The sequence below is a fragment of the Alexandromys fortis genome, unplaced genomic scaffold (assembly GCF_014885135.2).
Source record: "Alexandromys fortis isolate MF-2015 unplaced genomic scaffold, M_Fortis_MF-2015_v1.1 scaffold_129, whole genome shotgun sequence".
In the NCBI taxonomy this organism is placed as follows: domain Eukaryota; kingdom Metazoa; phylum Chordata; class Mammalia; order Rodentia; family Cricetidae; genus Alexandromys; species Alexandromys fortis.
The window spans coordinates 1,128,073-1,138,147 of record NW_026068022.1 but is presented as its reverse complement, the minus strand read 5'-3'; positions in this window follow the sequence as shown (position 1 = coordinate 1,138,147).

Genomic DNA, 10,075 nt, shown 5'->3' with positions numbered 1-10,075 from the left:
CTCTCTCTCTCTCTCTCTCTCTCTCTCTCTCTCTCTCTCTCTCTCTCTCTCCCTCCCTCCCTCCCAATAAGAAGCATTTACTATTTGTGCTCTATTGAATCTAAGAGAAAAAAATACCTTAAATATCCAGCAAAGAAAAAGTTTCAAAGCACATAAATAGGTAGAATATGAGAAAGGTAGATTCTTGAGTTTTTATTTATTGGCCAAATTCTGCTCTATAATGTATAACAGACTATTCGATCACATTTCAGTGAAGATGTCTGATATGCTAAAGAACTGTGTGAATGTAGTTAGTTGTCAAGGTGACAAACAATCATATAAAAATTCAAAGAGGTAAAGGGTAAGTTTAAAGAACAAATTTATTAACTGGGAGACTGTTTAAAGTTTGTTGCAGATAAGGTAGTGGAATGATAAAGTTTTCAAAATAAAGATGTCTTCTGGTGTTTACTTTTTATTTGCAAAGATATGTTCTCCGAGTATGAAGTGTTTAGGATTTTCTGTCAGACGATATTTTTTAAAATAGGAATGTAAACGTAGGAGTTGGCAGCTGTGCACTTCTGGAGACACTCCAAGCCATAGAAATTAAATTCATAATTCCAATTATTTTTATGAAAAATATAATAACAAGTAGAATAAAAATGTGATCAAAGTTAGTTGTTAGTTATGACTTGTGTTATTGACTGGAAAGGGTTTTATTCTCCACAATCCATTATCAATAGGCAAACAATAGGATATCCTAGCAGGGTGATACAAGTCTATCATTAAGTTGTAGCTCTGCTTACAAAATAATATGTTGAGAATGTGCTCATCTTTGAGGATAATTTGCATGCTGAGATCTTGCCAGAATGAGCACACATAGAGGATTAAATAACTAAACCCATCTGTATTAGAAGCAGTGAGGAAAAAAAGCGCCACAAAGCCTTGTGAAATTCACAAAATCACTGACCACTGCAATTAATAAATTATGTTTGTATATTTAAAACACACTTTCAAAGATGAGAAATTCTACTCTACATGATTTAATAGAATTATTGGGATCGAGTTATGGGAGATATACTGAAGTAGCTTTTTGCTGACTGCAGAGCAGATTTAAAATAATGAGAAATATCTTCTTTGAGATGTGACAAACCCCATGTGTGCCATGTGCATTCCCCCTGTCTTTCCCTCAAATCTAACACTCTAGGATGGAATTAGTCTGTACACTGCATCAATATCATCAGTATTATTATGATATATGTGTACTTATTGTGTTAATCCAGTTCAGAAAAAAATAAAATTGTACATTTTGCCAAGACAACCACAGACAGTAGTATTTAAACATGAGTGCAAATGCTATAGTAACGAAAGTAAAACCCTTTTGATAATCATCTTATGTTTTAAAAATGTGTTACATTTCACAGCAAGTTCTCAGGCTGTGGATGTACTTTATGTAACTTTTTCTCACAGTTAAATGTTGTGCAAAGTGCCTTTTACAGGCTCTTATTTCAAGTTGAGCCAAAAGATTTCATGCATAGGTCTGACTTGTCTGCCTGTTTGTGCAGTCTGTCTGACTTGTCTGTCAGTTCATGAAAGGGGAGTGTGGACTGAGGAAGGAAATAGACAAGGAACAGAAGATATGTTGGATTTGGGAAAGCTTCCAATGAATACTGTAGCAAAATGCAAAAAAGCCTCAAGTTTATTACTTTTCTTACATCTCAAAAAAGCTGGTAGCCATGCCCCGAGTCAAAACATCCTGTTGTCTGGCCTTTGAAGAGTAAGGCATCCAGTAGACACACAATTGCTCAAACATGTTGTTTGTCCATGGGGAACAAGTATAGATCTGAACTCCCCAACTTTAGTCAAGATGAAATGGATTCAAAACTGTGGGCCCTGATACCTGTTCATTTGGGTTTTTTTTTTTGTTATCTATTTATCTGTTTATAGATAGTCCTTATAACATAGTGCTAATCCAATCTTGGCATTGTTTTTCTTTTATAATTTATGCTTTTCACAGCTATTGTTTTCATAATATTTATTGTCACTGTAATAATTATAAAAGCTATGAAAATACATAGAATGACATAATTATTTTAGAACTATCTTTAGTCAATATTTCTTCCTCCTCTGATAATAAATCATAGCTTTTTAATTGTTAAAATTATGAGTACATTTATAATTTCCTTTCTCAATCAAATGATTTCCCCTGAAAATGTGTTTTAACATCAGCTAACTCACAAGAAAGACAACATTATTTTCTAACCACTGGGTTGAACAGAACATGTCATGCCAAAAAAATTGGTAAGAGAAGCTGGGCTGTGGTGGTGCACGCCTTTAATCCCAGTAATCCCAGCACTTGGGAGGCAGAAGCAGGAGAATCTTTGTGAGTTCAAGGCCAGCGTGGTCTACAAAAGCTAGTTCCAAGACAGGCTCTAAAGCTACAGAAAAACCCTGTCCAAAAAAAAAAAAAAAAAAAGAAAGAAAGAAAGAAAGAAAAGAAAGAGAAGGAAAGAAAAGAAAGAGAAGGAAAGAAAAAAAAGACAGACAAAAGAAAAACTGGTAAGAGAGGCAGGTTTTGGAAGGACAAAGTTATTTAGAAATTATTATGTTCATACTAATGGGCTTCAGTTTCATTAATTTAAGATATTTTTCTTTCTTTTTGTTAATGTAGCATCAAAATTTCTATTCATGTGAATTGTTAAAGTTGGCACATATACCACTGTCAAATGAGGATAAGAGAGAAAGACAGGGAGCAACAAAAGAAAGAAATTTTCCATTATTGGTAATAAATACCCAGGTTCATCCCATGACGGATTTCATAATCTCTTAGAGATACACAGTTATCAAAAAACAGAGTACAAATTGTGGGGCAGTGGTGAAGCACTCTTGATCCCAGCAATCAGGAGAAGGAAGAGAGCATATATTTGAGTATTCAGGACAGCCTGGTCTACAAAGAGAGTTCCAGGACTGTCAGGGATACACAGAAAAACACTGTCTCACCAAAAAAGAAAGGGGGATACCACTTTTTAAGAACCATTTTATTCCAAGAGTTGCCAGTTTGGACTTCTGAGTTATAGCTGGAAATATTCTCCATCCCCCTGGTCCCCCGGTCCTCCTGGTCTCCCTGGTACAGTGTCTTTCCACCCACTGGATCTTGCTCACTAGTTCCCACAACCACTTTGTTGTAAGAGGCCTCTTGTTTGTTCACAGCTGCTCAGAACTGAAATAATCACACAGAAATGATATTGTTTGCAGTACTGTTTGGCCAACAGCTTAAACATATTGCTAGCTAGCTCTTACATCTAGAATCCATTTCCATTCATTTATATTTTACCATGAGGCTCATAGCCTACTACCAAGGTTCTGGCTGGCAGCTTGCTTCTTTCTCCTCTGGCGGCTCCATGGCTTCTCTTGTCTGTCTCCTTTCTCCTAGCACTCAGTTAAGTTTTCCCCCACTTACCTCTATTCTGCCTTGGTACAGGCTCAAAGCAGTTTCCTTATTAGTCAATGGTAATCACAGAATACATTGGGGAATCCCACATCACCTGCACTTTTCTGCTTAAATGAAAAGGAAGGTTTTAATTATAACATAGTAAATATACATGTACTGACCTAAGTGTTAGAGTTTCCTTTATTTCTTAGATTATAGCTATCTTTTAACATTTAACAAGGAGGTCAAGACCATGATGGGTACACCAAATGAAACAGTTTACCTGAGCTGATGGGAACTCACCAACACCTGCTGGACTGGGAAGGAACAAGCATAGGACCAAACTGTGGGGCCACTAGGAATGGCAACAGGATTTATCCCTACTGCCTGTACTGGCTTTTTTGGACAGGGGAGTTAGTTGGAGGGAATGGGAGGAGGGAAGGGAGCAAAAACTAGGATTGGTATATAAAGTGAAAAAAGATTGTTTCCTTTTCAAAAAATAATAAATAAATAAACTAATAAATAAAAAGAGCATTTAGGGGACACCATCTTAACAGAGTCGGGTAGAATCAAATAATTTAAATCACAAGTCACCAGGACCTGGAAAGGTCCTCTTCCTCCAGTAATCCCATTATGTGTGCGTGTGTGTGTATCATATGCAATAATTATATTACTATATTTTAAAAACAAGCAAAAAAGAAGTATTATTTTACTATCATTTAAATTTTACTTAACATTTGTTACTACTTTACCATATTAACTATTTGAACATTGCATTTTTAAAGAACTAGTTTCTCAAGTCCTTTAGTAGATTTATTTCATTCTTAATATGTTAAATAATCAATATTAAGTATATATTTTCCATTGCTGCCACCAAAAGACTTTTCCTATTACCCTACACCCCATCACTTTCCCAACATCAAGTTTTTATTTTGTTTTTGGTTTTGTCATTAATAACCCCTTGAGTCAAATTATTGTAAATGTAATTTGACTATATGCACACGGACATTTGGCTATCCACCTGGGTCTGAGTAACCTTACTGTCAGCCAAAGGAAAAAATGAGCCTCTCTTTCTCAGTTGCCTTCAATTGCCTATAGCTCCTCTGATAGGAATGGCGTCTCAGAGGTATTTGACCCCAGTCCATGCTAGAATTTAGGGTGTCTTGTTCCTGTGAACATAATGTGTTGATTAAACAAAGTTAGTAGAAATTGTTGCATCTAACAGCCATATCATGGCCAGAACTGCGTATTTATTGTTTTCACACACAAACAGTTTATTTTTTTTAATTCTTCCTTTCTCCTCATCCTAAAATGAACTTTCAGGTTTTCATAGTGGAAGTTTGAAGTAAATGAGCCATGAATAAATGAACACTCATAATTATTTACTCTCAGTATTTTGACCCGTTATGTGACCCTGCCTTAACCACTGTCCACTGCACAAAGAAGATTCTCTGACACAAGCTGAGAACAACACAAATATATAGGTTCAACATAAATATTTATAAAGAAGTTTGGATGATTTAGAAGAAAAACCAAAACCAACCAACCAAACAAAACAACACAAACAGCGGGGATAAATTCTGGTGCCACTGGCAGTGGCCGCTCAGTTTGCTCCAGCCATGCAACTGTCACCATTTTAAGGGACTAGTTTGACTCTATGCTGTTTCCTTCCCCTTCTGGCTGGAGTTGGTGAGCTTCTGTTCATTCAGATAAACTGTTCCAGTGGGTCTACCCATTATGGTCTTGACCTCTTTGCTCATATTCTCACTCCTCCACTCTTCGACTGGACTTTGGAAACTCAGTCCATTGCTCTTCTTACATGGGTCTCTGCCTCTGCTTCCATCACTTGCTGGATGAAGTTTTTATGGTGATATTTATCAGTCTGACTAGAAGAAATGGGCATATTTTGGACCTGTTCTCTTTGTATGGATGCCTTGCTCAGCCTAGATTTGTGAGGGAGGGCCTTGGACTTCCCCAAAGAAATGTGACTTCCCCTCTCTGAGGAGTGGAATGGAGACTGAAGAGGGGAAGTAGGTGAAGGGAAAGGGAAGAAGGGAGAGAGTAGGAACTGGGATTGGTATGTAAAATGAAAAAAAAGATAATTTGCTTTTTATAAGAAAATAAAATTAAACAACAACTGCCAAAACCTTTAATTCCCTTATAAAAGGAGGACTAGATATGAAATTATTCTGTAAAGCAAGTTTCTTAACCAAAAAGTTATTGGTTGTCAAGTCACTGTTTTAACCATGGCTACATCTGACCAGTAAGTCAACTGAGATACAAGGTTCAGAACTGGATAAGACCGTGAATTCTTTGGTCTTGAAGAATTTTTGTGGAAATAGAGAAAGGAATACAGCTAACTGCATGTGCTTGCTTTAATACATTTCAGTCATTGTCTTCTTTGTTATCACAAAAACCATGTCAGATATTTGAAAGACAGTAAGGAAAATGTAGTTAAATATATGTCATATATGTATCAATTTATGCATAAATATTCATTTCATAAAAATAAACATAGTTGCTAGGAGAATCTATAGCCAATATCTTGTCACTTTTGAATTATTATAAACATGACAAGAGTAATATGATGCCGGGAAGCAGTGGTGGTGCATGCCACTAATTTCAGCACTTGGGAGGCAGAGACAGGTTGATCTCTGTGAGATCAAGGCAAGCCTAGTCTAGTAAGGGACTTCCAGGAAATGCTCCAAAGTTATAGAAACCCTGTTTTAAAAACAAACAAACCAATGAACAAAAAGAATAATATGATTATGAAACATGTATAATTATTAAAGTAAAATGATTTTTATTTTTTTATGTGTTAGGAAAACAAAAAAAAAGCAATATACAGATACTGTGATACAGGAAAGGTATTTCTGTATCATTTTCAAATATTCAAGCAAAACAGTCAAGAGGGAGAGCTTGAAACCATCAGTGCTACCAAGCAACGTTTCAAACAGTAAAATCTGAAGGGTAGCATATCTCCTTTCATCTTGCCTTTTGGAATTGCCCCCGGGATTTCAGTCTTTCAGTCTGACAGAAGATCATATTTGAGGTCATAGACTTTCTCCAGTTACAATCCATAAATTGGTGGATGATATCAAATAGTCTTTTTACCTAACAAAAAACATTAGATTTAGCCATTGCAATGGAGGCTATAAACACTTTCCTCCCTTTGTCATTGGGAATTTCCTGTAGAGACTACAAACAAGACAGCACTGTTTAGTGAGATGCTTCTATGCCCTTCTGTCCCTGCTTTCCTTTGAAACTGACTACATGGCAAGCTTCCTCACCTGTGTATTGCTTGCCTCTTTTTTTTTTTTTTTTTTTTTTGTCATCTTCCCCTGACACCGTAGGCACCTTTATGTTGAAAGTCCATTTCTGTAACTTTAAACCTCATGGACTTTAAATTGAAAAGTGAAAATATTTATAAGATCTGCCTGTATAATGTTTTTCACATACAGCAGCTTTCATAACTTATCAGGCAGTTGTCAGGAGCCATTTCCCCACTAACAATCATTACAGGAACCATCACCCTGGGGAGTCTGCAGAATGCCCCTCACCCAATTAGCAGCAATCTCTTAGCGGAACCCGCCTCACATTCCAGCTATCCAGGGAACCAGGTGTGGCCACTTGACTTCCTAGCCTACCTCCTGGCCTACGTGACCTGGAACACGCGGCAAGAATCCAGTTTCCCTGCCCCCCATTCCTTACCATATATAAACTGTAACCCGTCCCTAATAAACGGAGGCTTTGACAAAGTTGCTTGGCCTCCTTCTTCTATCTTAGCTCATTCCCTTCCAGGTAGCGCCCCTCCGAGACCCTGGAGTAACTGATTGCGGGGTGGGTTACAACCCCTAGACTGAGTAACCCACCCCAAAAGCAATCCACAGGCAGTGTAAAATTTGGTGAGCTGACTGCCTTACGGTCCATCTCTGCTTTCGTGGACTGAGGAAAATGACAAAATATGTTTTCTGGAATGTAGAGAAAAAGCTACAAACAGTTATTAGTCCACTGATCCAGTCATATGAATGATAGAAGCATGACTGCAACTTGAATGTTGTAGTACATTGCTTTCATACAAGTTAGGCAATTATTAAATCTTCTGTGCTGTTTTTCCATTTAGCATTTCTTTTACTTGGAGTGCTATTCAGAGACAATTATTAGGAGGAGTGGGACAAAAAATAACATGAAATTTTAATTTTTATTTATGTGTATCTTCTTGTATTTTTATATAAAATAATTTTAAAATAAATGAGCAAAACATTCATGTATGCATGTGTGATCTACAAAGTAAATTATTTGTTTTAATATCTTTTGAACAACAGGCAGATTTAATTTTTCATAAGTAATTGCAAGGAGCAGTTTAAGATAAATGCAGAAAATTAATTCCATTATTATAGAAATAACTTTGCACCATGGTTATAATGATACATGCATACAGAAATTTCTTTTCTTTTGTTTCACTAAAATCACTCTAAAGCAATTAAAACTATGTGGAAAACAAGGCATGGTGATAAATGTAATCCTTTCTCTGGGGAAGATAATAAGGGAGAAATCCTTCTGTTTGTGATGAGCAAAAATAAAAAAAAAAAAAAAACGGAAGCTATTATATTATAAGCTATTATAGCTGGACCTTGGTGATCAGTCTTAGCTGTGAGTCCGGCTTAACAAAGGTTCTAGAACTTGCTGGCCAGCTTTAGTGATGAGAGCTATGGTTTGCAAAGTAAATGGAAGGGTGAAGAACAGGCTGTGCTACCTGCATCTTTATCATGCTGGGTCCTCCTGGAGCCCTTCATCTAGTAAACTACATAAAATAACACAGGTGTGTAATGTTTTTGCTTATCTAGTACTCCAAAGAAATTTGAAATTCAAAAGTTAATTCTAAAATAATAAAATAAATCACTAATCTAAAAAAAATACTTGTGAGTATACGTGGAATTAGTAAAAAATCTTTAAAAATTCTATTATTTATTTCATTTGTGTGGGTGTGCGTGCTTGTTTATTTTTACAATTTATAACACAAAGTTAAAAGTATTCTTATATCCAAAAGAATTTGCAAATAAATTAACAAGATAGGTTTGTTTTTAATTATTTATTTATTATGTGTACAACATTATGTTTCGGTGTATGCCCACACACCAGAAGAGGGCGCCAGATCTCATTACAAATGGTTGTGAGGCATCGTGAGGTTGCTGGGAATTGAACTCAGGACCTCTGGAAGAGCAGTCAATGCTCTGAGCCATCTCTCCAGCCCTGCAAGATATGTTTGTAAGGAAGTGAAATTACTCTTTTTCTATTCATCTAATTCTAATGAGGGTCGCTGGAGTCCAGACCCAACATCCTTTCCAGGGTTTAAATAAGATGCTATAGGAAGTGAAAGAAACTCAGAGTCTTTGAGGATGAGTGGACACTCTCATCTGAGTGCTGTTCCAAACATATCTATTTACCGTTTTCATCTATTCTAATTCTTCTGTCCTAATTTTAATTCCTTCTAGCTTCTTTTCCTCTAGTCTAACAACTCTCTTTTTCCAGGAGGCCTGAAATAATGAAAGACTCCCAAGAGTTACTGCCCATTTGTCAAAAGCACATTCCTAGGGTAAACAATAGAAGGCGAACCATTTACCAAGGCAACACGAGGTTCCAAGGTAACAGGAGTAAGACTGTCCAGACCCAAGGCAGGGGAGAGAGAGGAGACAGTGCCCAGTGACAAATTTTGAGATGTAGGTCTTTTGTCAGCAAACTTGGCAAGTAAAGATTTGACATGCTATTCTTAGGGTGCTTTGTGTAGAAACCTTGATTAGACATCTGCAACTTTGACCTTGTACATAGCTGTAAAGTTTTAAAACTATGGCCAATTTTCAAAAAGGGTTTAGTATAGTTTGAACTTGCTTTGAGGTGAAAGTAAGCTGATTATGTGCAATTATTCTGAGCAAAAGGAACAAAACAGGCTTTTAAAGGTCTACAGTCCTTATGGGACGATAGATATAGTTATAAAGTTTATTCTAGTATATTTTCTATATATCAAAATTACACAGATGAATGAAAAGTCATTTTTCTGCCCACACACAGATGTATGTGCCTGAAAAGATTGAGATGCAGGCTTGAGATTACATATACCTATTACATGATTTTACACACTGCAGTGCAGATATTATTTGGGAGACACCAAGCTGTCTGAGCAAATGTGAACAAGTTTCCAGAGTAGATGGTTCTGAAGACTTGCCTGGACAGGATTAACCTGCATCAGAGAAACACGTCACTGATGCTTTGACATCAGACCACTAGTTGTTACCTGCAGTAACTCTCATGACCTCCGACATAATTCACTGCATTTAAAAATGTTATCTTAAAGGGAATCCATAATTGAGTATAATAGAGAAATTTCTAAATGATTTAGCAAGGGTGTAATTTTTTAAACTACCACATTGTGCTGGGAAGAAACACAGGTGAACTTTACTTGAAGTAACTATTATCTAGATGATCTCTAAGGCATTAAAAGGTTATTAGATTCATCAATGTGCCAAAAAATTAAAATGTGAGTTCAGATATCATGAGAAAAAAAATCTAATACAAATAACCTTTATTATGCATGATATTTTCAAATGTTTGTACCCTGTTAATTTGTTTAAATTGGTGATATTAATGATATAAAAGTAAATATGGGCAAAT